At 37.0% G+C, this 26,891-nt stretch overlaps 2 pseudogenes; one reads left to right on the forward strand and one right to left on the reverse strand.

Moving 5' to 3' along the window:
* Positions 1–11,605: 11,605 nt before the first annotated feature.
* On the reverse strand, positions 11,606–19,455 carry LOC120072158 (wee1-like protein kinase; annotated as a pseudogene).
* A 320-nt stretch (positions 19,456–19,775) lies between these two features.
* Positions 19,776–20,476, forward strand: LOC120072159 (peroxisomal targeting signal type 2 receptor pseudogene; annotated as a pseudogene).
* Positions 20,477–26,891: the final 6,415 nt, after the last annotated feature.

Raw genomic sequence — 26,891 nt, forward strand, 5'->3', positions numbered from 1 at the left:
GGGAGGTCGACTGTTGTGCTGTTGGAACGTCCCTGTTCATCTGAGGACAGTCCCTCTTGAAATGCCCTGTTTGTTCGCATTGGAAATATGCACCTCTGCCACTATAGCATGCCCCAAAATGCCTCTTGCCACAACTAGGGCATGTCGGTCTTCTGTCTGTGCTGGCTACCGACTCACCAGCTCGTAGCATCTCTGATCGGCTAATTACACTGGCCAAGGGTCTCGTTTCCCTTTTCTTGGATCCTTGCCAACTGGTTCCCCTGAAATGGCTTCCACTAGTCTAGGTTGCAACTGGAGATCGGAATCCCCTGTCTCTAGGCCCTACTATGGCCTCACTACCTCTTGGCACCTGCTCAACATCTGCCAAACTCCGCTCGACTCGTATTGATGTTTCTACTAACTGGTTAAAATCTAGCCAATTAGCTGTAGACGTCACCGGTGTTCTAATTTCTTTTCTCAAATCTTGTTCAAATTTCCTACATCTATCTCTTTCCTCAACAATAATCGGCAGAGCATATTGTGATAATTCTGTAAACTTCTGCTCATATTCTGCCACCGATATCGTTCCCTGTGTTAATCTGAGGAACTCATATCTTTTTGCATCTCGGAACGGGCTGGGCTAATACTTATCTTCAAAGGCCTTCCTGAACTCAGGCCATAACATCACATCTGTACTGGCTCGTCTGGCATATATCACTTCCACCATTTCTCTGCTTCTTTCTGTAGCAGAAAGGTGGCTAATCCCACTTTTCTATCCTTTGGACCTCTCATAACATTGAAACATTTTTCAACTACATCCAGCCACAACTCAGCTTCAGCTGGATCTATTGTATCTTCAAATGTCACAGCCTCTAGGGCTTTAAACCTCTCAATACCATATTTCTTTTCTGGGTCGGCTCATGTAGAGCCCACACTGGCTACTAATCTCTGCACTATCCTGTCAAAAACTAAGTCCTCTAGCTGAGAATCTGCCTTTGCCTGGGGGTACTAGACTCTCCTTCAGACATCATTTCCTGACCCGCTGGATCATTCACCTTCTTTTTCCACCTAGTGGGTTCTCTCCAACCTCCAGGCCCCTATTGGTAGGGTCAGTATTCCTACTACCTGTCTGCTTACTCGGTCTGCCACGTTGCCTCAGCATTTCACCTAATACAATGTACACATGTTAGAGACTCACACTTAGGGACTTAGACTTATGCATGAACTTCCCCTTTCATTCTCAAAACCTTATGCTCTGATACCAACTTGTCACACCCCCTCCCAGATTACCCTTTTATTCTGGAAGAGGATATAACCGTGGTAGTTACTAACCCTACTGGCAGCATTCACCACCCAAGCCTGCTAATCTAAATACCAACCTATTCATCTCATTAGTAATATACGCAAACAACTAACCTCCTTTAAGGTTCTACAAAGATTACATAAATACATGCATACAGCCAAGACATTACTTTTATAGAAAAATATTCACAGGTGGCCTAAACATTCCTATAGAAGCCCTAGTCTCTCTAAAAAACATGTGTACATAAACAAATCATCAACCTAAGTCTTTTAATAAGCCGAGTCTTTCGGTAGCAAGTAGCAGCAAGATCAACCTTGAAGAAACTAACCGCTACCTGGAAAGGGAAAACATAGGAATTCGGTGAGCTAAAAGCCCAGTGAGAGACTATAGAATTGTAAAGCAACAAGCGTAGCATCATTATAAACATGTAAGTATACCAATGAGTAAACTCAAGAAATTGTCTCTAAATGTAGCTTTAATCATTCTCAAACATCATTAAACATTATTATTCCCTGGTTGAGAACGAGCCTAAATGCTCTAGCTCCTAAATGTTTATTACCGACCAAGAAACCCATACTTCGGTCTCTCATTCATAACTGCCTACGTGCACGTGGCCACACTAAGTAGCATCATATTTTAGGTACTTCTGCTCAGATACCTTCTCAAATCTATCCTTCATTATCGAGCTACTATGATACCTTCTCATATGTCCTTCGGTATCAAATTGGCTAGATACCTTCTCAAATGTCCTTCGGTATCAAATTGGCCAGGTACCTTCCCAAAATGTCCTTTGGTACCAAATTGGTTAGATACCTTCTCAACATCCTTCGGTATCAAATGTGTATTTTGTAACATCAAATTAAGTTCCATTACCACTCATTTACACAAGAACTCATTCTCTCATAGTCTTCCTCTAGGAAGCATATATCAAAATCATAAACATAGCTTTTGTAATGGTTACACGACATACCTTGGCCTGTGTTACACACATACAAGCCGGGAAACATGCATTAAGTTATTCTCCAACCATTTGTTGCTTGAGGAAGTATAAATTCATCATTACTGTCACTGTGCTTTACTTGATCATATATGCATGAGTATTGGAAACCTTAAGTTTACTTAGTCACTTACAGTTCCTCAGGCTCTTAATGGTTTATACGCTTCCCCTAGCTCTTCTTGGCCTGAAAAGATATAATTCCCGATTAAACTACTTAGAATTCCTAGTAAAATACCTTAAATAATTCATTAATTAAAGGAACTTCCATCAACCCAGACAGCTTTACTGGCGAGATCCCCCTGAGCAAGGTCAGCGAGATCCCCATGAGCGATGCTAGCGAGATCCCTCTGAGCGATGCTATCGAGATCCTCTAGAGCGATGCCAGCGAGATCAAGCTTTTCCTGTCAAATTTTCATCTTAGCGATACTCACCTCAATTCCTAGAGAGATTTCCCCCTAGAGCAAGATCTTCCTTACAAAATCAGTGAGATTCCCTTTTATAAGCGAGATCCTCTCGCCCAAATCTCGCTATAATTCTCCACGATGAATTGCTTGTTTGTTCTTCACAAGTAGCTATCTGCTTATGCACCAATTCCCTATTATAAATTCAAAAATTCATAACTCAAAATCCAGAGCTCTTTTAAAGAAACTTCCTTCTACAAATTGTTTAGATTTTAGTTAACCTCCTTACCTTAAAAATTCAGCCCAGAATTCCTTATAGTTTGGCTTGGAACTTCCAAACTTCACCTTGGCCCTACTTAAACCCGAGATTCTGCCTTCTCTCAATTTTCTTCACTCCTTGTTCTTCTCCTCCTAAAATCTTCCTTCGACAAGAAAATTGCACAACCTAGATTCTCTCAGCTTTCGAATGGCACCAAATTCACTAAATTTGCTCTTGTCAATTTCCTAAACCATGCTTTTAAATTTTCACTTCCCTTTTAATCTTTCTGCCGCTTCCGGAATTCAAAAAATAGATTGCCACAACACCCCACACTTAGTGCCTCCAGCCAGACTAATGATTGAGTTTCTTCATTTAATATATTTTCCTTCTCTTCCTTCATAATTCCTATAAACAACATGAATTTCTACTTAATAAATATGTAGTATAACATCCCTTTGGCTAAACATGCTTATCTAGGGAACCAAAATTCGGTGTTTACACCGAATCTGCCAGAATGGATTCAACACTTTCCGCCAACCTCTTGGTGATCTTGTTAAATATTTTGTCCTCTAACTGAGGATCTGTTCCTGTTTGCGGAATGCTCGACTCCCCGTCAGAAGTCGTTTCATGATTTACTGGGTCTTTACCTCTCCGTTCACAATCTTGGAACTTCTTTAAGGTAGGGTCAGGGTTCCCGTTGTCTGTCTGCATGCTCTGCTTGCCACTTTTCCTTGACATCTTCCTCTTACTTAGATAGTACACATGCTATGGACTCAAGACTTAGGCTTATATATAAACTTTTCTTCTCTCTTCCCAAAATCTTTTCCTCTGATACCAACTTGTCACATCCCACCCCAGATTACTCTTTAAACCTGGATAGAATGGTGACTGTGGCAATTACCAACCCTTTTGCCGGCACTTACTGCCTAACTATCCTATTAACATTTACTCAAACCTTGAATACATACATGTCATCAATATACCAACATATTGACTCGAAACTTAACACATTTACATTACAGGGTTTCACAACATTGTTCATACATGAATATTACAACTTAGTGAGCCCCATCTAGTATACTAGTCACTAGACATACACATGTGTACTAACTATCATAGGTCTTTAATTACGCTTCCTTCAACCTGTTTCTTTGAGTAGCAGAGCAGCAGAATAGTCTTTTGAGAACTGATTGCTACCTGAAAGAAAACATTTAAAAATGTGAGCTACAAGCCCAATGAATGACTTAATAAAAATATAAATCCCATGCTCAAAACTGGAAGCTTGAAACCATAATACTATAACTAAAGTATACCAAGCAAACATGTACATAAAACCTCTAAACCACCATTAAACATCATTATTCCTTATTTGAGAACAAGCATACGTCGCTCTAGCTTCCAACGTCTATTACCGACAAAGAGACCCATACTTCGGTCTCCCTTTATTGGTATATAGCCTAGAAGACCCATACTTTGACCTCTCATTCAGAATTACCTACGACACATGGAGTTTTCTATGTACCGTCAACACCTTAGTTACATTTATTCAAATACCTTCCTTACCTTCAGTATCCGGCTCACTTAAGCTATCAAGTTCTTAAATATAGCATAGAAAACTCTTTAGGATACCTTCCCTACCTTTAGTATCCATTTTCATTATGTTTAGGAATACCAATGCATGTACTTTGACAATCTTAGGTACATCAAGCTTCATTCAAGGGGGAGGTGAATGTAAACCCCAAACTCTAAGTTTCCTAGATAAGCATGTCTAGTCCAGGGAATGTTATATTAAATACTTAACAATTGGAAATCTATTTTTATTTATAGGAGTTGTGGAGAAAGGAAAAGAAAAACATATTAAATGAGGAAGCTCATTTATTGGATTGGCTGGAGGCACTAAATATGGGGTGACGTGGCGGTTTAATCCTTGAACTCGGGAGGCGGCAGGAAGATAAAAAAGAAGAGGAATTTCAAAAGCCTAGTTTCTGCAATTGGTATGAGCAAATTTAGTGAAATCAGTGCCATTTGAAAGTTGGGAGAATCTAGTTTTCAAGGTTGTTGCCAAAGAAAGATTGCTTGAGGAGAAGAACAAAAAGTGAAGAATTTGCAGAAGAGGCAGAATCTCGAATTAATCAGGGCCCAAAGTGAAGATTGGAAGCTCCAGGCCAAACTATAAGAAATTTCTGGCTGAACATTTAAGTTAAGAAATTTAACTCAATTCTAAACAGGTTTGTAGAAGAAATTTTCTTGAAACGAGTTCTGGATTTTGAGTTATGAATTTTTGAAGTTGAAATAGAGAATTTGTGCAGAAGCAGACAGTTGCTTGGGAAGAACAAGTAGAGAACTCACCGTGGAGAGCGAAAGTGAGATAAGAAGGATGAGGATCTCGCTTAGGATGATAATCTCGCTGATTTTGTGATGAGGATCTCACTCCAGAAGGAAATCTCGCTAGAAATGTGGGCTGAATCTCGTTGGTGAGGAAGCAAAGCTTGTTAGAGGAGGTGAGTATCGCTAGGATGAATGTTTTGCTAGGAAAAGCTTGATCTCGCTCATGATGAGGAACTCACTCATGAGGATCTCGCTCATGAAGATTAATTCACTCATGATGATTATCTCGCTAGTAATGCTGTCTTTGTTAATGAAAGTTCCATTAGTAAATGAACTATTTGAGGTATTTTTCTAAGAATTCTAAGTAGTTTAATCGGGAATTATGTCCTTTCATGCCAAAAAGAGCTAGGATAGGCGTATAAACCATTAAGAGCCCTGACGAGCTGTGAGTGACTTAGTGAACTTAATGTTTTCAATACTTATGCATATAAGGCCAAGTAAGTTACAATGATGTTAATGGTGAATTTATACTCCCTCAAGCTACAAATGGTTAATGAATGGCTTAACGTATCTTCCTCGGCTTGTATATGTTTAACACAGGCCAAGGAATGTTGTGAAATCATTACAAAAGTTAAGTTTCTAATGTTGAAATATGCTTCCTAGAGGAAGGCTATGATAGAATGAGTTCTTGTGTAAATGACATTTGATGCTAGTAAATAACCCGATACTGAAGGACATGGAAAAGGTATCTGGGTAATAGTACCTAAGGTATTGACGGTACTTAGAAAACTCCACGTGCACGTAGGTGGTTCTGAATGAGATGCCGGAGTATGGGTCTCCTAGGCCATACACCACCAAAGGGAGGCCGAAGTATGGGTCTCTTGGCCGATAATAGACGTTGGGAGCTAGAGCGTTGTAGGCTCGTTCTCAACTAAGGAATAATAATGTTTAATGATGTCCAAGAATGGTTTAAAGCTATATTTAGAGAAAGTTTCTTGAGATACTCATCAATATACTTACATGTTTATAGTGATGTAATGCATGATGTAATATGATTCTATAGTCACTTACAAGGCTACCAGCTCACAGATTTTCTGTGTTTTCCATTTACAGGTAGCAGTCAGATTCCTCATGGTTGATCCTATTGTTGCTTTCCACTGAAAGGCCTGGCTTATTAAGAAGACTTAGGTTGATGATCTCTGTTTATGTACACATGTTTTGAGAGGGACTTGGGCTTTGTTAGAGATGTTTGGGCCCAACTGTAAATATTTTTTTTTTCCGTAGATGTTATGTCATGGCTGTATGCATGTGTTTATATAATCTTTCGTAGAACCGTAAGAAGGCATGCTGTATGCATACAGTATTAATGTTTAACAGGTTGGCATTTAGATTAGATGGCTAAGGTGGTGAGTGCTGGTGGTAGGGCTAGTAACTACCATGGTCATATCCTCTTTCAGATTAAGAGGGTAATCTAGGTGGGGGTGTGACACAGTACCTCTAGAGATGTTTGGGCCCAACTGTTTATGTCATGGCTATATGCATGTGTTTATATAATCTTACGTAGAATTGTAAGGAGGCATGTTGTATGCATACATTATTAATGTTTAACAGGTTGGCATTTAGATTAGACGGCTAAGGTGGTGAGTGTTGGCGGTAAGGCTAGTAACTACCATGGTCATATCCTCTTTCAGATGAAGAGGGTAATCTGGGAGGGGGTGTGACAAGTTGGTATCAGAGCATAAGGTTTTGGGAATAGAAGGGAAAGTTTAAGCATAAGTCTAAGTCCCTAAAGTGTGAGTCCCTAACATGTGTACATTGTAATAGGTGAAATGCCGAGGCAAAGTGGTAAACAGAGTAAGCAGACAGGAGGCAGGAATACTGACTCTACCAATAGGGGCCCGGAGGTTAGAAAGAACCCACCAGGTGGGAAAAAGAAGGTGAACGATCCAGTGGGTCAAGAAACGACGTCTGAAGGAGAATCTAGTACTCCTCAGGCAAGGGTAGATTCTCAGCTAGAAGACGTAGTTTTTGACGGAGATCGCGAAGGTTAGCAGTCAGTGTGGGCTCAGTACGAGCCGACCCAGAGAAGAAATATGGTATCGAGAGGTTTAAAGCCCTAGGGGCTGTGACATTTGAAGGTACAGCAGACCCAGCTGAAGCCGAGTTATGGCTGCATGTAGTTGAAAAATGTTTCAATGTTATGAGTTATCCAAAGGACAGGAAAGTAGGGCTAGCCACCTTTCTACTACAGAAAGAAGCAGAGAAATGGTGGAAAGTGATGTCCACCAGACGCATCAGTACCGATGCGATGTTATGGCCTGAGTTCAGGAAGGCCTTTGAAGACAAGTATTTCCCCAGCTCATTCCGAGATACGAAAAGGGATGAGTTCCTCAGACTAACGCAGGGAATGATGTCAGTGACAGAATATGAGCTGAAATTTACAAAGTTATCACAGTATGCTCTGTCGATTATTGCTAAGGAAAGAGATAGATGCAGGAAATTTGAACAAGATTTGAGGAAAGAAATTAGAACTCCAATAACATCCACAGCTAATTGACTAGATTTTAACCAGTTAGTAGAAACGGCGATACGAGTCGAATGAAGTTTGGTAGATGATGAGCAGTTGCCAAGGGGTAGTGAGGAAGTAGTAGGGCCTAGAGACAGAGGATCTCGACCTCCAGTTGTAACTCAAACTAGTGGAAGCCAATTCAGGGGAACAAGTTGGCAGGGATACAGGAAAAGGAAATCGAGACCCTCAGCCAGTGTAGTTAGCCGACTAGAGATGCCACGAGCTGGTGAGTCGGTAGCCAGCACAGACGAGAAGTCGACGTGTCCTAGTTGTGGCAGGAGGCATCTTGGAGTATGCTATAGTGGCAGAGATGTATGTTTCCAATGTGGACAAGCAGGCATTTCAAGAGGGACTATCCTCAGGTGAACAGGGATGCCCAAACAGCACAACAGACAACCTCCCAGACAGTTAACCAACCAAAGGGCGCTGGAAATCGAGGTGAAGGGTCAAGTGGTGCCAAGCAGAAGAATGTTATAGGTTGACCCCAGCAGCAGGGGTGAGTGTATGCCGTGACACACCAGGAGGCAGCGGAGTCTCCAGATGTTGTGACCGGTAATGTCATATTATGTGGACAGTCTGCATATGTTTTATTTGACCCTGGTGCCACACATTCATTTATGTCTAGCATGTTTGCATCTAGTATAGATAGGTTGGTTGAGCCTATGCCTGAAGAGCTATATATCTCTACCCCTTTGGGAGATGTGATAATAGTAGATAAATGTTATAATCATTGTGAGATACTTATTAATGGTCAGGAATTTTATGTTGATTTACTTCCCTTGGAGCTGTTGGAGTTTGATGCTATCTTAGGGATGGATTTTCTAAGTAAGTATTGTGTTTCAGTGGATTGTTACAATGAGGTAATGCTTAGAAAATCAAATGGCTAGAATGCAATACTAGGAAGCTGCTGAGCAAGGGATGTAAAGCCTATCTGGCTCATGTAGTGATTGCTCAAGGGAAAGAGCTTAATCTAGAGGATGTCCCCATGATAAATGAGTTTCAAGATGTATTTCCTAAGGAATTATCGGGATTGCCACCCGACAGAGAGGTGGAGTTCACTATTGACATAATTCCAAGAACAACTCCTATATCGCAGGCACCGTATAGAATGACGCCAACTCTGTTAAAAAAATTAAAGGTTCAGCTATAGGAGTTAATTGACAAGGGATACATTCGACCTAGTGTATCACCTTGGGGAGCTCCGGTGTTATTTGTAAGGAAGAAAGACGGTACACTTAGATTGTGTATCGACTATGGGCAGCTGAATAAGGTAACGATTGAGAATAATTATCCGTTACCACGCATTGGTGATTTGTTTGATCAGCTAAGAGGAGCCACGATGTTTTCAAAGATAGACCTGAGATCGGGGTATCATCAGCTGAAGGTGAAGGAAGCTGACATTCCTAAAACAGCATTTAGAACAAGATATGGGTAGTATGAATTTCTAGTAATGCCATTCGGACTAAAAAATGCCCCTACGGTATTCATGGATCTTATGAATAGGATATTTCATCCCTATTTGGACCACTTTGTGATAGTATTTATTGATGATATATTTGTATATTCTGGCAGTAGGGAGGATCATATAACCCACCCGAGGATAGTATTGAAGACGCTGCGAGATAAGCAGTTGTATGCTAAGTTTAGTAAATGTGATTTTTGGTTAGATCGGATTGTATTTCTTGGGCATGTTGTCTCAGCAGATGGTATCAGTGTAGATTCCCAGAAGATAGAAGCATTGGTTAATTGGGAACGACCCACGACTATTTCAGAGATACGCAGTTTCCTAGGTTTGGCAGGTTATTACTGGAGGTTTGTAGAGGGTTTCTCTAAGATAGCCCTTCCATTAACGAACCTGGCTGAGAAAAGTGTGAGATTTGAGTGGTCGTCGGAATGTGAGCATAGTTTTCAGGAGCTGAAACAGAGACTAGGATCAGTGCCAGTACTTACCTTGCCTGTTCCAGGCAAGGAATTTAAGATTTATCGTGACGCATCCCGACAAGGATTTGGATGTGTGTTGATGCAGGATGGGAAAGTGATTGCATATGCCTCTCGTCAACTTAAGAAGCACGAGAGCATTTATCCTCCGCATGATCTGGAGCTGGAAACAGTTGTTTTAGCTCTGAAGTTGTTGAGACATTACCTATTTGGAGAGCACTGCAGAATATTCACAAATCACAAAAGTTTAAAATATATCTTTGATAAAAAAAAAAAAGAGTTGAATTTAAGACAAAGAAGATGGATTGAATTGATCAAAGATTATGACTGTTCCATCGAGTACCACCCTTGTAAGACTAATGTTGTAACGGACGCACTAAGTAGGAAATCCTCGAGACCCAAGGCCATTATTGGTTCAATGAGAGGAATGCTATTGCAGGAGTTCAGGAATTCTAGAACCATCTTATCAGTGGGACCGTCAGGAGGAGTGATAGCTACATTCCAGGTAAGGCCTACCCTAGTAGAAGACCTTAAGCAGGATCATTGAAAGACCCTGACCTTCAGAAAATTGTTGATGATGTAAGTAAGGGAATCAGAGTTGACTTTCAACTAAAAGCAGATAATGTCCTAGAGAAGGAGGGAAGAATGTGTGTGCCTAGTAAGCTACAGCTTAAGCAAGCCATTATGGAGGAAGCACATAGTTCCGCTTATATTATGCATCCAGGGAGCACCAAGATGTATAGAACTTTGAAGAAATCTTACTGGTGGCCTGGGATGAAGAGAGACACAGCAGAATATGTGGATCGATGTATAGTCTGTCAACAAGTGAAACCTGAGAGACAAAGACCAGCAGGATTACTCAATCCACTCCCAGTGCCTGAGTGGAAGTGGGAGCATTTGACAATGGACTTCCTGTTTGGATTACCTAGGATGCCCTCAGGATATGATCGTATTTGGGTAATAGTTGATAGACTAACCAAGATGACCAAGTTTATAACAGTAAAATTTACTTTTACACTAGACCGTCTAGCTAAGATTTATGTGGATAGGATAATCAGTCAACATGGAGCCTTAGTGTCGATAGTGTCAGACCGAGACTCGAGGTTTACTTCAAAATTTTGGCCTAGTTTACAGAAGGTTATGGGCACTAAATTGCATTTCAGTACGGTTTTTCATCCATAAACAGATGGACAGTCGGAAAGAACTATACAGACACTGGAAGATATGTTGAGAGCTTGTGTATTACAATTCAAAGGAAGTTGGATACACATTTACCGTTGATTGAATTTGCATATAACAATAGCTACCATTCTAGTATCGGAATGGCTCCCTATGAAGCGTTGTACGGTCGACCTTGCAGAACCCCAGTATGTTGGAACAAAGTTGGAGAACGACACTTATTGGGTCTAGAATTAGTTCAAAAAAAAAAAAAACAGAAAATGTGAAGCTTATCAGGATAATTTTAAGGCAGCCCACGATAGATAGAGGAGCTATGCTGACAAGCGAAGAAGAGAACTATAATTTAAAATCGGAGATCGGGTATTTCTTCGACTGTTCCCATGGAAAGGAATTCTTCGGTTTGGGAGAAAAGGGAAGTTAAGTCCACGATACATCGGACCATATGAAATTGTGGAACGAGTTGGTCCAGCAGCATATAGGTTGCAGTTGCCGATGGAGCTAACTCGTATTCACGATGTATTTCATGTGTCAATGTTAAGGAAATACGTGCCTGATCCTATGCACATACTAGCAGCACAACCAATACAGCTCAAGGAAGATTTATCTTATGAGGAAGAGGCCATCGAGATTTTAGACAAGAAAGACTAGGTACTCAAGAGTAAGACGATTCCTTTGGTAAAGGTGCTATGGCGTAATCATGGAATTCAGGAAGCTACATGGGAACTTGAAGAACAAATAAGGAAGAAATATCCTCAACTTTTCAAATGACATATCAGGTAAATTTTGAGAATGAAATTTCTTTTAAGGGGGAGGTGAATGTAAACCCCGAACTCTAAGTTTTCAAGATAAGCATGTCTAGTCAAGGGAATGTTATATTAAATACTTAACAATTGGAAATTTATGTTTATTTATAGAAGTTGTGGAGAAAGGAAAAGAAAAACATATTAAATGAGGAAGCTCATTTATTGGTTTGGCTGGAGGCACTAAATATGGGGTGACGTGGCAGTTTAATCCTTGAACTCGGGAGGCGGCAGGAAGATAAAAAGAAAGAGGAAATTCAAAAGCTTGGTTTCGGCAATTGGCATGAGCAAATTTAGTGAAATCAGTGCCATTTGAAAGTTGAGAGAATCTAGTTCTCGAGGTTTTCTTGCCGAAGAAAGATTGTAGAAGGAAAAGAACTAGAAGTGAAGAATTTGTAGAGGAGGCAGAATCTTAGAATAATCAGGGCTCGAGGTGAATATTGGAAGCTCCAGGCCAAATTATAAGAAATGTTTGGCTAAAATTTTAAGGTAAGAAATTTAACTCAATTCTAAACAAGTTTGTAGAAGTAAGTTTCTTGAAAGAAGTTCTGGTTTTTAAGTTATGAATTTTTGAAGTTGAAATAGAGAATCTTTGCAGAAACAGACAACTGCTTGGGAAGAACAAGCAAACAGCTCACCGTGGAGAGCGAGAGCGAGATGAGAAGGATAAGGATAAGGATCTCGTGCAGGATGATAATCTCGCTGATTTTGTGATGAAGATCATGCTGAAGAAGGAAATCTCACTAGAAATGTGGGTTGAATCTCGTTGGTGAAGAAGCAAAGCTTGTTAGAGGAGGTGAGTATCGCTAGGATGAAAGTTTTGCTAGCAAAAGCATGATCTTACTCATGAGGATCTCACTCATGATGAGGATCTCACTAATGATGAAGATCTCGCTCATGAGGATGAATTCACTCATGATGATTATCTCGCTAGTAATGCTGTCTTTGTTGATGAAAATTCCATTAGTAAATGAACTAATTGAGGTATTTTGCTAAGAATTCTAAGTGGTTTAACCAAGAATTATGTCCTTTCAAGCCAAGAAGAGCTAGGACAGGCGTATAAACCGTTAAGAGTCCCGATGAGCTGTGAGTGACTAAGTGAACTTAATGTTTTCAATACTTATGCATATAAGGCCAAGTAAGTTATAATGATGTTAATGGTGAATTTATACTCCCTCAAGCAACAAATGGTTAATGAATAGCTTAACGTATCTTCCTCGGCTTGTATATGTTTAACACAGGCCAAGGTATGTTGTAAATCATTACAAAAGTTATGTTTCTAATGTTGAAATATGCTTCCTAGAGGAAGGCTATGATAGAATGACTTCTTGTGTAAATGAATGCAATGAAACCTAATTTGATGCTATGAAATAACTCGACACTGAAGGACATGGAGAAGGTATCTGGGTAATAGTACCTAAGATATTGACGGTACTTAGAAAACTCTACATTCACGTAGGTAGTTCTGAATGAGAGGTCGAAGTATGGGTCTCCTAGGTCATACACCACCAAAGGGAGGCCGAAGTATGGGTCTCTTGGCCGGTAATAGACATTAGGAGCTAGAGCGTTGTAGGCTCGTTCTCAACTAAGGAATAATGATGTTTAATGATGTCCAAGAATGGTTTAAAGCTATATTTAGAAAAAAGTTGCTTGAGATACTCATCAATATACTTACATGTTTATAGTGATGTAATGCATGATGTAATATGATTCTATAATCACTCACTAGGCTACCAGCTCACAGATTTTCTATGTTTTCCATTTATAGGTAACGGTCAGATTCCTCAAGGTTGATCCTGTTGCTGCTTTCTATTGAAAGGCCCGGCTTATTAAGAAGACTTAGGTTGATGATCTGTTTATGTACACATGTTTTTAGAGGGACTAGGGTTTTGTTAGAGATGTTTGGGCCCAACTGTAAATATTTTTTTTTTCTGTAGATGTTATGTCATGGCTGTATGCATGTGTTTATATAATCTTTCGTAGAATCGTAAGGAGGCATGCTGTATGCATACATTATTAATGTTTAACAGGTTGGCATTTAGATTAGATGGCTAAGGTGGTGAGTGCTGGTGGTAGGGCTAGTAACTACCATGGTCATATCCTCTTTCAGATTAAGAGGGTAATCTGGGTGGGGGTGTGACACAGTACCTCTAGAGATGGACCACCTAGATTCCATCAAAGATTGAATGGGCACTAACAAGCATCAAGCTCATCGCAACAACCAACAACTTCACCTTTGGAAAATTTATTAAAAGTATACATACAGAAAATTGAGGCGGTCATGGAAAATCAAGCGACATCCATTTGAAATCTTGAAATTAAAATAGGGTAGATCGTTGGAGAGTTGAAAAACATACCACAAGGCTTACTATCAAGCAACACTGAAGTTCCTCACAATGTGGGACGTTTAAGCAAAGAACAATATCACACAGCAATATTAAGAAGTGGTCGCATCATGAAAGAACATCCGAAGGAAAAATCAAGCAAGTCCACTAATGAGGTATAAAAGTATTCTTTTGATGAACACACTAACGCACAATCAATACAAGAACCAACAGTACCATCACATGAAAACCAAAAGGAACGCAGAGACTCATCTTCGATAGCTTTTACCTTAAAGGGATCAAATGAGGTGCAACTACCACCATACCTAGAAAGATTGTAAAAGAAGAATGATGAAGGCCAATTCCAACACTTCCTCGAAGTGTTAAAGCAATTGTAGATTAAAATTCCTTTCATCAAGGCATTAGAGCAGATGTCGTCTTATGCCAAATTCTTAAAAGACATCACATCAAAGAAAAACAAGATGGGAAATTTCGAGATTGTCCCATTTACACAAGATTGTAGCACCATTATTCCACAAAAAATGTGAGATCTAGGGAGTTTCACCATTCCCTGTTCCATTGGAAGAGTTTATATAGGGCAAGCCCTATGCGACTTTGGAGGCAGCATCGACTAGTTGGAGTTAATGTCCTAAATCGAGTGTATCTTGTAGTTTTTTAAGACAAATTATATATCTAATAAAGTAAAAGGTATTTTATTAATGTTTAGATTGCATTAATTTAATCTAATAAATTAAGATCTAAGGTTTTTTTTTTATGAAACATAAACATGTATGTAGAGACATAAAGGTAGATCATGTTTAAGTAATAACCTAAATGATTTGCAGTAGATGGATAAGGTTGGATACCTTATCCTAGTGACACTACAAATATGGCTTGCTTTGCAGATGTTACAGTTGTTGTAAGGTGCTACAAATGATCTGATCCTAATAGTTCATGTCATTAGAAGAAATTCGGGCTTTAATGTCGATTTTAAACCGACATTAATGATAATGTTATTAAAGCCCTTTAATGTCGGTTGCCTTTAATGTCAGTTTTAAAGCGACATTAAAGGGCTTCAATAACACAGCCTTCAATATCGGTTGCAACCAACATTAAAGACCTTCAGTGAAATTTCCAACCGACATTAAAGCCCGAATCTGTCCGTTTTTTTTTTTTAATTCCGTTGTCGAATCCATTTTTTTGGTAAAAAAGTATAACATGACACATCATCATTGAACGTTGTGGCTATGACATATTATTCATGTATGGATTGTAAATCTACTTTAATTTCCAACCGACATTAAAGCCTCTATTTTTTTTTTAATTATGAACCGACACTGAAGCACGAATCTGTCCATTTTTTTTAAATTTCGTTGCCAATCCATTTTTTTGGTCAAAAAGTATAACATGAGACATCATCATTAAACGTTGTGGCTATGACATATTATTCATGTATGCTATTACATTTAATCCACAAATTTTACTATAATATTATAATTTAAAAGGTTGTACAATAATTCAGGCCTTGAAAACACAAATTACAAGTAATACAAACATTATGAGATTACTGTCTCTCTCCACTTGGTAAGTATGGATCCCTTCATAATTCTTCTTGAACCAACCCCCTAGCTTCAGCAGTGTCTAGTTATAGGCATCTTTGTCTGACCACTGTTGTCAAAGGATCACAAACAAAAAAGGTTTAAGACAAAGGATTGAAAGTGAAAATGTGATAAGAATTCATATTCAACTAACCGTGTTTATTGGGAATGCGCATAAATGGTACATTTAAGGCAAAATTTTTGACTGAATGTGTTGGATCTAAAGTTCCCCAAGAAAAAGCATAAAGAGGTTGCGATACCAAATATTTACTCCTTTGTTGCATCTGCAAAACAAGAAAACTCAATAGTTGAATAAATGAGAGAATCTTCTTTTTCAAGATTTTGAAGAAGAGAAGCTTGGTTACCTAGATATGAGATATGAAGACGATGGAAAATTTTTGGCAGCATAACGATGCTACCACAACAAAACCAAAAATTTACCTTGAACCTGTTCAAAGAAACACACTCCCAAAAATATTTCACAACCACTTGTTCTCAACAGAACTATCAGAATTCCCAAAAAATAAATATTCAAGAACACATACATCAATAAGAAAATTTAGCTCACAATATACTTCAAACCTCAAAAGTCAAAGACTATCATAGTGCATGAATAACCCATAAACTACCATAGTGCGACCTACAAACTCGAGCACCTTGAATCAAATCTAAACTACAAATAAATAGTACCCATGAGTCATAAACGGGTGTTACATTATAATCCAATATGATCCAAAGAGAAATAAATAGTACCCATGAGTCATAAACGAGTGTTACTTCTAAGGAAAGAAATAAATGCAGCTTCCTTTTGTCTTTTGGAAGGTAGGGTTGCAACTTTGTACAGTTTTACTTTAGGTGGGATAAGTTTTGACCTTTTGACAATGACAACTTTTTACATTTTTAGTGGAAAGTAAAACTAATGGGAAGAAATGCAAACATGGGTAAGTATATAATGACCAGATTCCACCATAAGGTTCACAGAGGATGAGTCCAAGCCAAAAGGCATAGTCAGTAGAAATGAAGAGAAAACAAAATACGACATTAGTAATCAGTACCTTGATTATGTTTTGAAATTGCAACGAATGACCAGGAAGGAGTGACAATTTTCCCTCCTTAAGGTTCATGAAATGCGTTTCTGGTAGTGTGGATCCTCGGAAATCTCATAAATAGCAGCTCCCAAGGAGAAAATATCAACTTTGTCAAGATAATCACATCTTTCATTCAGAATTTCTTGAGGCATATAGCGTGCATCACCCTCCTCAATCGGTAGGTTCTTATCAAGAAAGGTAACACACCCAAAATCACCAAGTTTAAAGACACCATCTTTGACATAAATATTGTCAGGTTTCACGTCTAAATGAGCTACTCCTTTCTCATGCACAAAGAGCAATGCCTTTGCAATCTATTTGTAGTTTCATTGTCAGTAGAGAAGCCATTAATTTCAAGAGTTACCAGTTTTAGAACTTAAAATTTGGAATAGATAAAGCTTACATATTAAACATTTTAAGGCTACATAAGAATTGGAATGTATAAAGATTAAAAAAAAATAGTACATAACTTATAACATTCTGGATCATTATTTTTCCGAAGAGGCATTTCCTGTTCAAATTAACATATTGAATGAACTGCAGAAATAAAAAATTTACTCTTTCAAGTAACAAATTAAAATTAAGCTTTCATTAATGTCATCGTGTGTTAAAAAAAAGAAACAATTTTGGAATGAAATGTCATATGCAGAGAATGTAATGTTTCACAGCTCAAAATGGAACTAAATCTCACCTGATACAAGGCTTTCAGTGCATCTACATTAGAGAATGGGTGAGAATACTTGCCAATTGATAAACTACAATCATAGAGCTCCATTTGAATACAGAGTTGTTCATTTTCAAACAATGAAAAGTAGTATCCAACAATGTTTTCATGATATCATACACGTTCAATAGAGGATAACAATCAAGAAAAAATAAAAAATTGCACCAGAGAAGAAAAAGAGAACAATGACAACAGATAAATATAATAAATGGAAAACCATATCTAGATAAATTTACTAACGTAAAGCTGCCAAAGCTTGAACTTCCATCAAAGATCTCCTCCTACAAAGGGAAGGAAAAACTTCAATTACACATTTGCTAGTGTTTAGAGGTTAAACATATACAGACACGCACCAAAAGAAGTAACCTTTCTATGTCTTGATTCAACGATCTTGTGCTTTGTTTGATAACATATAAGCAGCCATCAATCCTCTTCAATACCTTGAAGACACGGCTAAAATTTCTAGTCCCTATTTGCTAAAAATAGACTAAAGTTATTGCAAAATTTAATAGCCTGAATTGAATATTAATAGAAAAAATCTCAATCTCTATTAGCAAAAGCTTGCAGACACTAACTAGATGTTTCTGAATAACTTTATCTCATGAAAATCAGTGTGATATCTTGAAAGACCATCTCCACTAAACAGCGCAGGAAAAAGTCCTACACAAAATTGAAAAACACAAAACGAATTGATTTCCCAGAAAAATCTATCATACTGTAGAAGACGATTTCAAAAATATATTTTTTTTTAAAGGAAACAAGACCTTTCATTGATATAACAAAAATAATGTAATGCTTAAACTTACAAGAAATGATATTAAAGTAAAATACAACAATGGATAAAACAGAGAAGAAACGATTTCAAAAAAATGTTTTATTACTTTTGATGTCACTAAGAACTAAGTGAACTGTACCTGCACATTTTGTTCTTTAATTACCAAATGGGTCTATGCCTACATCTGAAGCATCTTTCAAGTATGGGTTCTTCATGCAAGGAGGAGGCATAACTCGACAGCGAAGAGCAACTACAGATTGAGAAACATAGTTTTGTTTCTTTGGCATTGCCATTATCTCTTTCTCCATATCCACATCATCTGATCCAAACATGTCGTTTCCAAGTTCCACAACTTGTTCACAGCCAGATAAACTCGGACTCAAAGGATGTACTAAAACACTTTTTGCACCAAAATGAATATTAAATGAAGAAAACTATTACATTACATTGTTCGAACAACTTAAATCACTTATTTCAGAAACAAATACAAGGTTGTCAGATTTTGAAGCCTCAAAAATATTTCAGATCAATGTCTCTATATTGATCAATGACTCTGACACTAATTCTCATTAGTTGCAAGTGATTAACCATTTACCATTATTGATTTGGAAAGTTTAGCCTAACATGATTACAATTAAGCATATATCATTTGCACGTGATCATCTGATTTCTTATATCAATCCCATTCAATACAATTAATTAGCTGAGATAAAAGTTCAAGATCGTCAACTTACCATGTATTTTTCTCTTAGTTTTAACAGTATTAATCTTCTCTGGAAACAAAATGCTTGAACCGGAGGAACAGCAGAAGCTTTTAGGGCCTCACTTGAAGAGCAAAGACACTGGTAGGCCTCCAAAAGTTTGTCAGAATAAATTTTTTTAGTGATACTCCCGGCTTGATGTTGGTTTATTTGTTCTTCAATGGAAAACATGTTTAGAATGGTTTCCTTCTCTAACTAGATTACCAAGCCAGAACCATATTGTGGTAATAGTAGTAATTGGATTTTTCTCTCCGCAAGATCAAACTGAAACAAAGATTTCAACCAGTAATGGAAGACATCAGGGCAAATCTTTGAAATTAAATGGCCAAAAATCAAAGTAGCAGCAAACCATGATCCATGACATGCCGCATGTCTCCTAGCCTTATACCTGTCCTTATAAGCTGAAGATAAATTAGTATGAGCTTGAGCCATAATAGGCAAAATATTGGAGTTTAGGCAAGAAGAGGCATAAGAAAAGAAGAAATGGGGAAGGAGTTTTGGAGCCATAATATTGAAATAACCCCATGTTTAAAGCCAAGAGGTTAAGCAAAAAAATCAAACCAGAAACAAGCTACAAACAAACTCACCATGTTGCTAAAAAGAAGAACCACGACATTGACTTGAGCACAGAATGGGCAATTTGTAGTTGGATAAAGGGATTAAAAAAGAGATGCGTAGCTTCGAACTAACCAAGAGGATGAGATCAGACTTCAGAGAGAGAGAGACAAAGAGATGCTCCTCACTCCTAAATCATGCCCGTCTTTAAGACTCCCTTTAATGGCTAATCCGTCAAGTTTAACCCCTTCTACGAATCCAGCATCGTCGTTGCCACCGCTCAAAATTTTAGAATCCTTGGCAATGTTCTCCTTCACTCCCTCGATCTCAATCCAGTGGGTCCCTTATTCGAGCACAACGCCTTTGACACCGCCGATGGAGTCAACGACGTCTCTTGGTCTGAATCTCATGACTCCGTTCTCGTCGTCGCCATCTCCGATGGCTCTGTCAAGCTTTACAACCTCGCTTTTCCCCCCATATCTAATCCCATTCGTTCCTTCCACGAATATACTCGCGAGGTTCACTCTATTGACTACAACCCCGTTCATTCGACTTCTTTTTTACTTCCTCCTGGGACGATACCACCAAGCTCTGGACCCTAGACCGCCCTACCAGTGTCAGAACATTCAAAGAGCATGCCTATTGCGTCTATTCCTTCGTCTGGAACCCTCGTCATGACAATGTCTTTGCTTCTGCCTCTGGCGATTGCACCATTCTCATTTGGGATGTGCGAGAACCAGGCTCCACCATGGAGAGACCCACGACCAGGAGAGACCCAAACGTGATGGAGACTGACGAACGGACGACGGACAACCACGAACGGATGACAGACACCCTGATTTGCACGACCAAGGAGAGATATGGTTTGGGTAAGAGAGAAATGAAAGGGTTTGGGTAGGAGAGATAGGCGCAAGAGTTGAAAATTGAAAGGGAGTTTTTAATAAAGTAAGAAAAAAAATAAATTAGACCTTTAATGTCGGTTTAAAACTGACATTAAAGCCCATCTTCAATATCGATTTAAAACCGACATCAAAGATCCATTTTTTTTTTTTTTGTTTAAAACTGGCATTATATATCTGATTTCACTTTTTCCAACCGACATTAAAGCCCAAAATTCTTGTAGCGTGTGTGTGGAGACATACGAATGGGGTATTCTATATAAAAAGTTTGTATAAGACCAGACCGCAAAATGAATAGTCTCTCTATATAATACCGTTGCTAGAAGAGACTTACATTCACTAAGATGACCATAGGTGACTAGACCTTAATCCTGAGTGAGTTGTGAACTCTTGTCTGTGAGGACAATCCTTTGATTTGTATGGATGAGAGTGGCCTTGTTAGTCGACTTAACAAGCCTACCCTTTTGGGGACTTGTCCGAATAGAGAGCTAGGAACACAACTACATAAGATTGAATTTACTCATTTCTCAAAACATAGAGAAAGTAGATAAATTGCTCCCTTACTAGCTGATTCTAGGTCTTGAACATTGAGGTCTCAACCTCTCACTGGCCAGAGAGGTGTTAGTTTATAGTTGGACTATAAATTGATTTTTCATTAGAGGGATTACTTGTATTTAAGGAGTTAGATGTAACAATAGGGGTAAAATTGTATTTTGACCTAGCTATAGTTATGAGCAATTTGTGAAGGGCCGCCTTATTGTGGATTGGTTATATTTATGGACATAGAAATAAATCTACAGTGCGAAGAATGCCGCTATCGATCTTTAGTGGAGCGGCCGGTAGTTAATGAAAATTGATTAATTTAATTAAAGAGTTTAACTAATTAATCTTATACCATTGAAGCTTCTAATCTATAGGTCCATAAGGTCCACTTGTTACCTTACTAAAGGATTTATAAGAGGAATGGTTTGAATTGTTCAAATCAATTACATATTAATGAAATTAATATAATATGGTTAATTATAGATGTGATCTATAATTAAGAGCGATTTTTTTTTTTTTTTTGTTAATAAGATTCAAATATAAAAGAGATGGATACATATAAATATGTGATAATTATATGTTGATTAATTCTATATAAAATATGATTTAATATAGTCGTTTAATTAATTTTTGAGAAGTAGAGATAAACATGTGATATTTATTTATTTATTAATTAATTATACATATTAATTGGATTTAATATATATGGTTATTTAATTATTGGGCTAATTAATTAAATAAAAGTTATTTAATTAAATTAGAATTAGAGTAGGAATAGGAAAGACTAGGAGAAGGGGTCACCATTCCTCTTTATAAATAGGTCTTCATGGCCCATGTTTATAACACAGTTGAATTGGAAATTTTGAATCCTAGTTTCCTACTACTTCTCTCAAAATCTCTCTTCTTTTCTGTACTACTTATTCTTCCTCTTCCAAGTCTTGGAGACCATGCATCCAATTCTTGGGATCCTAGAGAATAATAAGATGTCACTTATGGTGGTATCCCTTGATCATTGAAGAGACGTTCTAGAGAAGACGCGGAGGGAATCGTGAAGAATTTCGGAATCTACAAAGGTAAAGTTTAGCTCTTCCATCTTTTCTTCTCTTAAATGCATACTAATCTTGATTTTTTATCCATTATGTTATTATTTTTATTCCATATTATTTTAATGTAAAATCGAAAACAAAATTGCAGGGTGATTACACGCTTCCGCTTGGGATTCGATCCCTTCAATTGGTATCAGAGCCCAATTTGTGCAATTTTGATTTTTCATTTTTTAGAAAAAAAAAATCATAATAGAATGATGGGTTTCTGTTAAAATATATGCATGAGATGTAAGTGATTTTAATTGTGGCTTGCGGGTTGACTGTTTGGGCTTTAGGCATTTAAATTTATATTTTTAATTGATGATCAATGTAAAACCCAATGTTTATGGGTATTCTTTTTACTGTAAATCGAGTCTGTATGTTCTTGTCTTTTGTGGCAAAAAAGTTTCTATGAAAAGAACCCGGAAAAAAAAAGGCAAAACAAGAAAAAATGGAGAGAAATAATGTAGTGCAGTTTGATTTTTCAAGGACAACTTTTACAAATTTGTCGTTAACTGGAGTTCTAATTGTTAGCTCGCGCTGAAATTTGGTCAATGAAGACATGCAAAAACGCATGTCATCTTAGGCCTTTTATTTAGAATTACGAGGGCTGTAAAGCAGAATATGCGACAATTATGTTAAGAATTCATGAGAAAATGAGATTGCGTCGTTCAACATTAAGAATCTCGACTAACCCACTATTATGTATTATTATGCGTTGAATTGTCTATCTTTCATAGTTAACGCAAAAAGCGGACGCAGATGCAGAAGCCAGGCTATCGCGGAGATGATCGCATACACTCGACGAATGAATATTGCATCTATTAATCGCATGCGGTGATTGACGACAGTTGTATAGGTGTTACGGCTGTCAAGCGAATGCGTCCATTGTATGGGAATTGCGGTCATCGAGCGAATGCGGTCATCGCATAGAAGATGCAGTCATCGTGTAGAAGTTGCAGTAACCAAGCGAATGCGGTCATTTCAAGATTGCGGCTACACGATGATAACCATAATAGCAGGATTACCGCAAGGTTGGTGGAATGGAAAAATCAACGCATATCTCGAGAAAATCAAAACATGATGTTGACATTTCACCTACCACACCGTTAGTAGCCGAGATTTAGAAAAGGACCAACGCATCACAGATGTCAAAATCCGAGCAGGTCCATTAATGTTATCGGCGATCATTCTCTATAAATAGAAGCCGCTGAGCATAACTTTAGATTATCCAAGGTTTCCATCCGAGTTTCTACCTTCGGGTGGATCATTATGTTCCAAATGAACGCATGAGAGGAAAGCTTGAGAGTTCTTCATCTCCTTCATCCATTCCGAGTGATGACCGGAGCCTTCGCCGGAGTTAGATCTCAAGAGAGTCAGCTCCACCGCCCTTCCATGGCACCATTGGCAGCTTTGACGCACATCTGTTGAAAGCAAGACATTGTTTCCAGCTAGCCTTTTCCATTTCTCTTCTTTCTTATATTGTATTGTATTACATTATACCTTACGAAATTAATACATTTTGTGAACAATGCATTTCTATAATTTCCATCGACTCCATCTCCATCTTCATTACTTAGCATATTTAACCTTCATTGCATCTCTTAGTGAGATTGCTAGAGTATCGTATACTTAATCATGTGGCATAGGAATATAAAACATGTAGCAAACCACCGGGAGGTGTGCATTGTGTGAGTGTGTGAGAAAGCCTTATTTGCTTAGTGTGAAGCTGTAGCAACGCTTGTCTATAAGTGGACGCAATGCTTGTCTATGAGTAAAATTAGCAACCACTAACTGCCTGGGAGGGTAAGTGGATGGTCGCATTAAGCAGTGTAAGCAAGTGTTCACTAGAGATAGGAATAATCTTACGTCAACTAGGCTTTTGTGGTTACCTTATCTTATGTATGCGTCTATCATACCTTTAGAGCTACTCGGGAGAGAGTCTAAAGAAAGAACCTAAGACTCGGGAGAGCTAGGTTAGAATCGATGCTTGGGAGAGCTAGATTTAGGTCAATATTTAAATACTGTAAATAGAAATCAAGATTTTTTTTTATGTGGAGAAAAAAATGACATAAGTTGTTAACATACCCTACATAATGCCATCAAATTTCTACCTATATAAGGGAACATCACTACCATATTCTTACCTTATTGAATTCACGTAAACCTTCCACAATTTTCAGGTAAGTTAGCTAATGTTTGTGATTGAGATGATTTTTTAGAATTTTAATATTGAAAATTTTGTCAATATTAAATAAGCTAAGACTATGAAAATGAATTTTTAAAATTTTTTAGAATTCATGTAAACCCTCCACAATTAAGCTAAGACTACGAAAATTTTAAAATTTTCAATAAGGGACTTCTACACAAGTGTTAAGTTCATAATATTGAAAATTTAATGTTTTTTTTTTTAAGATTGTCGAGATAAGTTTGAAAGACCCAAATTTTATCTTTTATATTTTTTTAAAGATTTATTTAATCTAAATCTATATTGTTTTTTAATTAAAGATTTAATTGCGATATTTTGAATTGGAGAAAAATAAAGATTTAAAAGAACCATTTTTTGAAGTTATAAAAGGAAAAACAAAATAAATGAAAAGGAAAGAAGGAACGCTAATGTTTCATCTTTTTCTCTTTTTCCCCCACATCCACAAGCTACCCCATTTCCATCATGTTTCTTGTTTTTTCTCTCCTCCCTCTCATTCTACTATATAATAAAACATTGTTGAGAAAAGAATAGAGAGCTTATATAATGCATTCCTCTAAACTTGTGGGGAAAGGGAGAGAGAAACTTTATTTAGAGAGAAAATTTTAGATTACAGATCAGGAGGCGCCTCTAAGGTTAAAGAGTTCATATAACATAGTCCTCTAAACTCAAGGGCCAAAAGCGAGATTCCCATACTTGGTCATTTGAAGTACAAGATATATGATTCAAGGCATTCGAACAGTATTGATTTTCCCTTTCTTCCTATATTTTCATACCATCTTGTACATATTTAGTTCAATTCGTATACCCAACATCGTATATCTAATGTTATTATTTGAACAAAGAAAAAGAAAAAGAATTGGCTGAATCGTATTCAATAATTATAGGTTGCTTGTTTATTATATGCCTCTTGAAGAATATTAAATTTTAAAAGAAGTAAGACATATTCCTCAATTTTCTTTTTTAGGTGCAATTTCTTTTACTTTTTTTAAATTCAACTCATACTGGCAGAGATGAGATTGAGTCCTTCTTTCTTATTATATTAATGATTTTTATTATTAAAATCATTGCTATTGAAGAGCAATGCATGACACTGCATACATGAAAACAAAGGTTAAAAAAGAAATAATAACATGAAATCAGCAATAGCAATGACAAATATGGCCACTCCTAACTTGTTTGCAAAAGCCTCCTTTTTCACAACCAGAAATGCAATAAATCCAACACTTTCCATCTCCTTGATCATCTACTCCAGGCTTGCAGGGCCCTAGTTTAGGATGGTTGTTGCAGCACAATTGAGCACTTATATTCAAACTCCCTGTAATTTGACCCATTAAGTTTCAGTAAGAAATGAAACTCTTCAAGCTACTTTCAAACTGCTACTAACATGAGTTTAAAGCGAGTGTAATATTTGAAGTTTAATAAATTTTTATGGGATTTGATTAGTTAGATAGGAATGTTGTTCTAGACTGGTGAAATGTATTTCTAGAGTAATATAGAAAGAAGTTTTCATAATGTTCATGTTCTTTTTCTCATACATTAGCTGCGTTTAATTTATCAGTTACATACTTTTACATTACTTCTAAACATAATGATTTTGAATTGAATCATGACAAATATAACTCCCAAAACATGCATGGACTATTTTTATCATTTTTCAAGAAAAAAAATATATTGCTTCATCTATAAGAAAACTACTTTAAAATAATTACAAACTAAATATATAAGAAAAGATATACCTGAATATAAGATGAGGAAGGTTATTAGGATCCAAATAGAAGCTACTCCTAACTTTGCCATTGCTTTTGACTTTGTTGTACAAAATGGTTGGAATGTATAATGTAGTTTCAAAGGAAGATGTTTTTATAGGAAAAATTCGTACAATGGATGAAGTGCATATTTTGTAATAAATGAGAACAGTTTCCTTTAAAGGTTTTCATGCACTAAACTTTAATGTTAAGAATTTCACCTAAATTTCATTTCAAAATTTAGTGAAATGGTTAATATTTTGTTAGAGGTTATACCTTCATTTCAAATTAGTGCCATTTTTATTGCAAGTTATATATGTTTATATTTATGGATATCATAGTAATTATTTAAAATTTAGAATTAGATTTAACCTATCTTAGATGTATTATTCTTAATTAGTTAATGTTGTGAATATATTATAATTTCATTTGCATTCCTATTTTGGTTAAATTCTTATTGCAAGTTATAAATGGTCATATTCATGAATCTTAAGAAAACTAAAAATTTTATAAACCTGAATATAATCTCGACTAAAAGATGGGCGATTGTAATCCTTCAACACACACATTTTATTGGATTAACTTATAGATTCTTAAATTTGACAATGATGTCTAATTTTCAAACAATTGCACCAATGGTAGAGTCAACTACAATAGCATTTGGAGAGTAGGTAAAATATAAAGTAACAATACTAGTAATAACAATAATAATAATAATAGAAATTTAAATATGACTAATCCTAAAAATTAATTAAAATCGTGAATAATTTAAGACTAAAATTGAAATTTTGAATTTTATACTAAATATTAAATTATCATTAATAAATTTGAT

Source organism: Benincasa hispida, chromosome 2 (assembly GCF_027475165.1).
Source record: "Benincasa hispida cultivar pf3 chromosome 2, pf3_genome.v1.1, whole genome shotgun sequence".
NCBI classification, from domain to species: domain Eukaryota; kingdom Viridiplantae; phylum Streptophyta; class Magnoliopsida; order Cucurbitales; family Cucurbitaceae; genus Benincasa; species Benincasa hispida.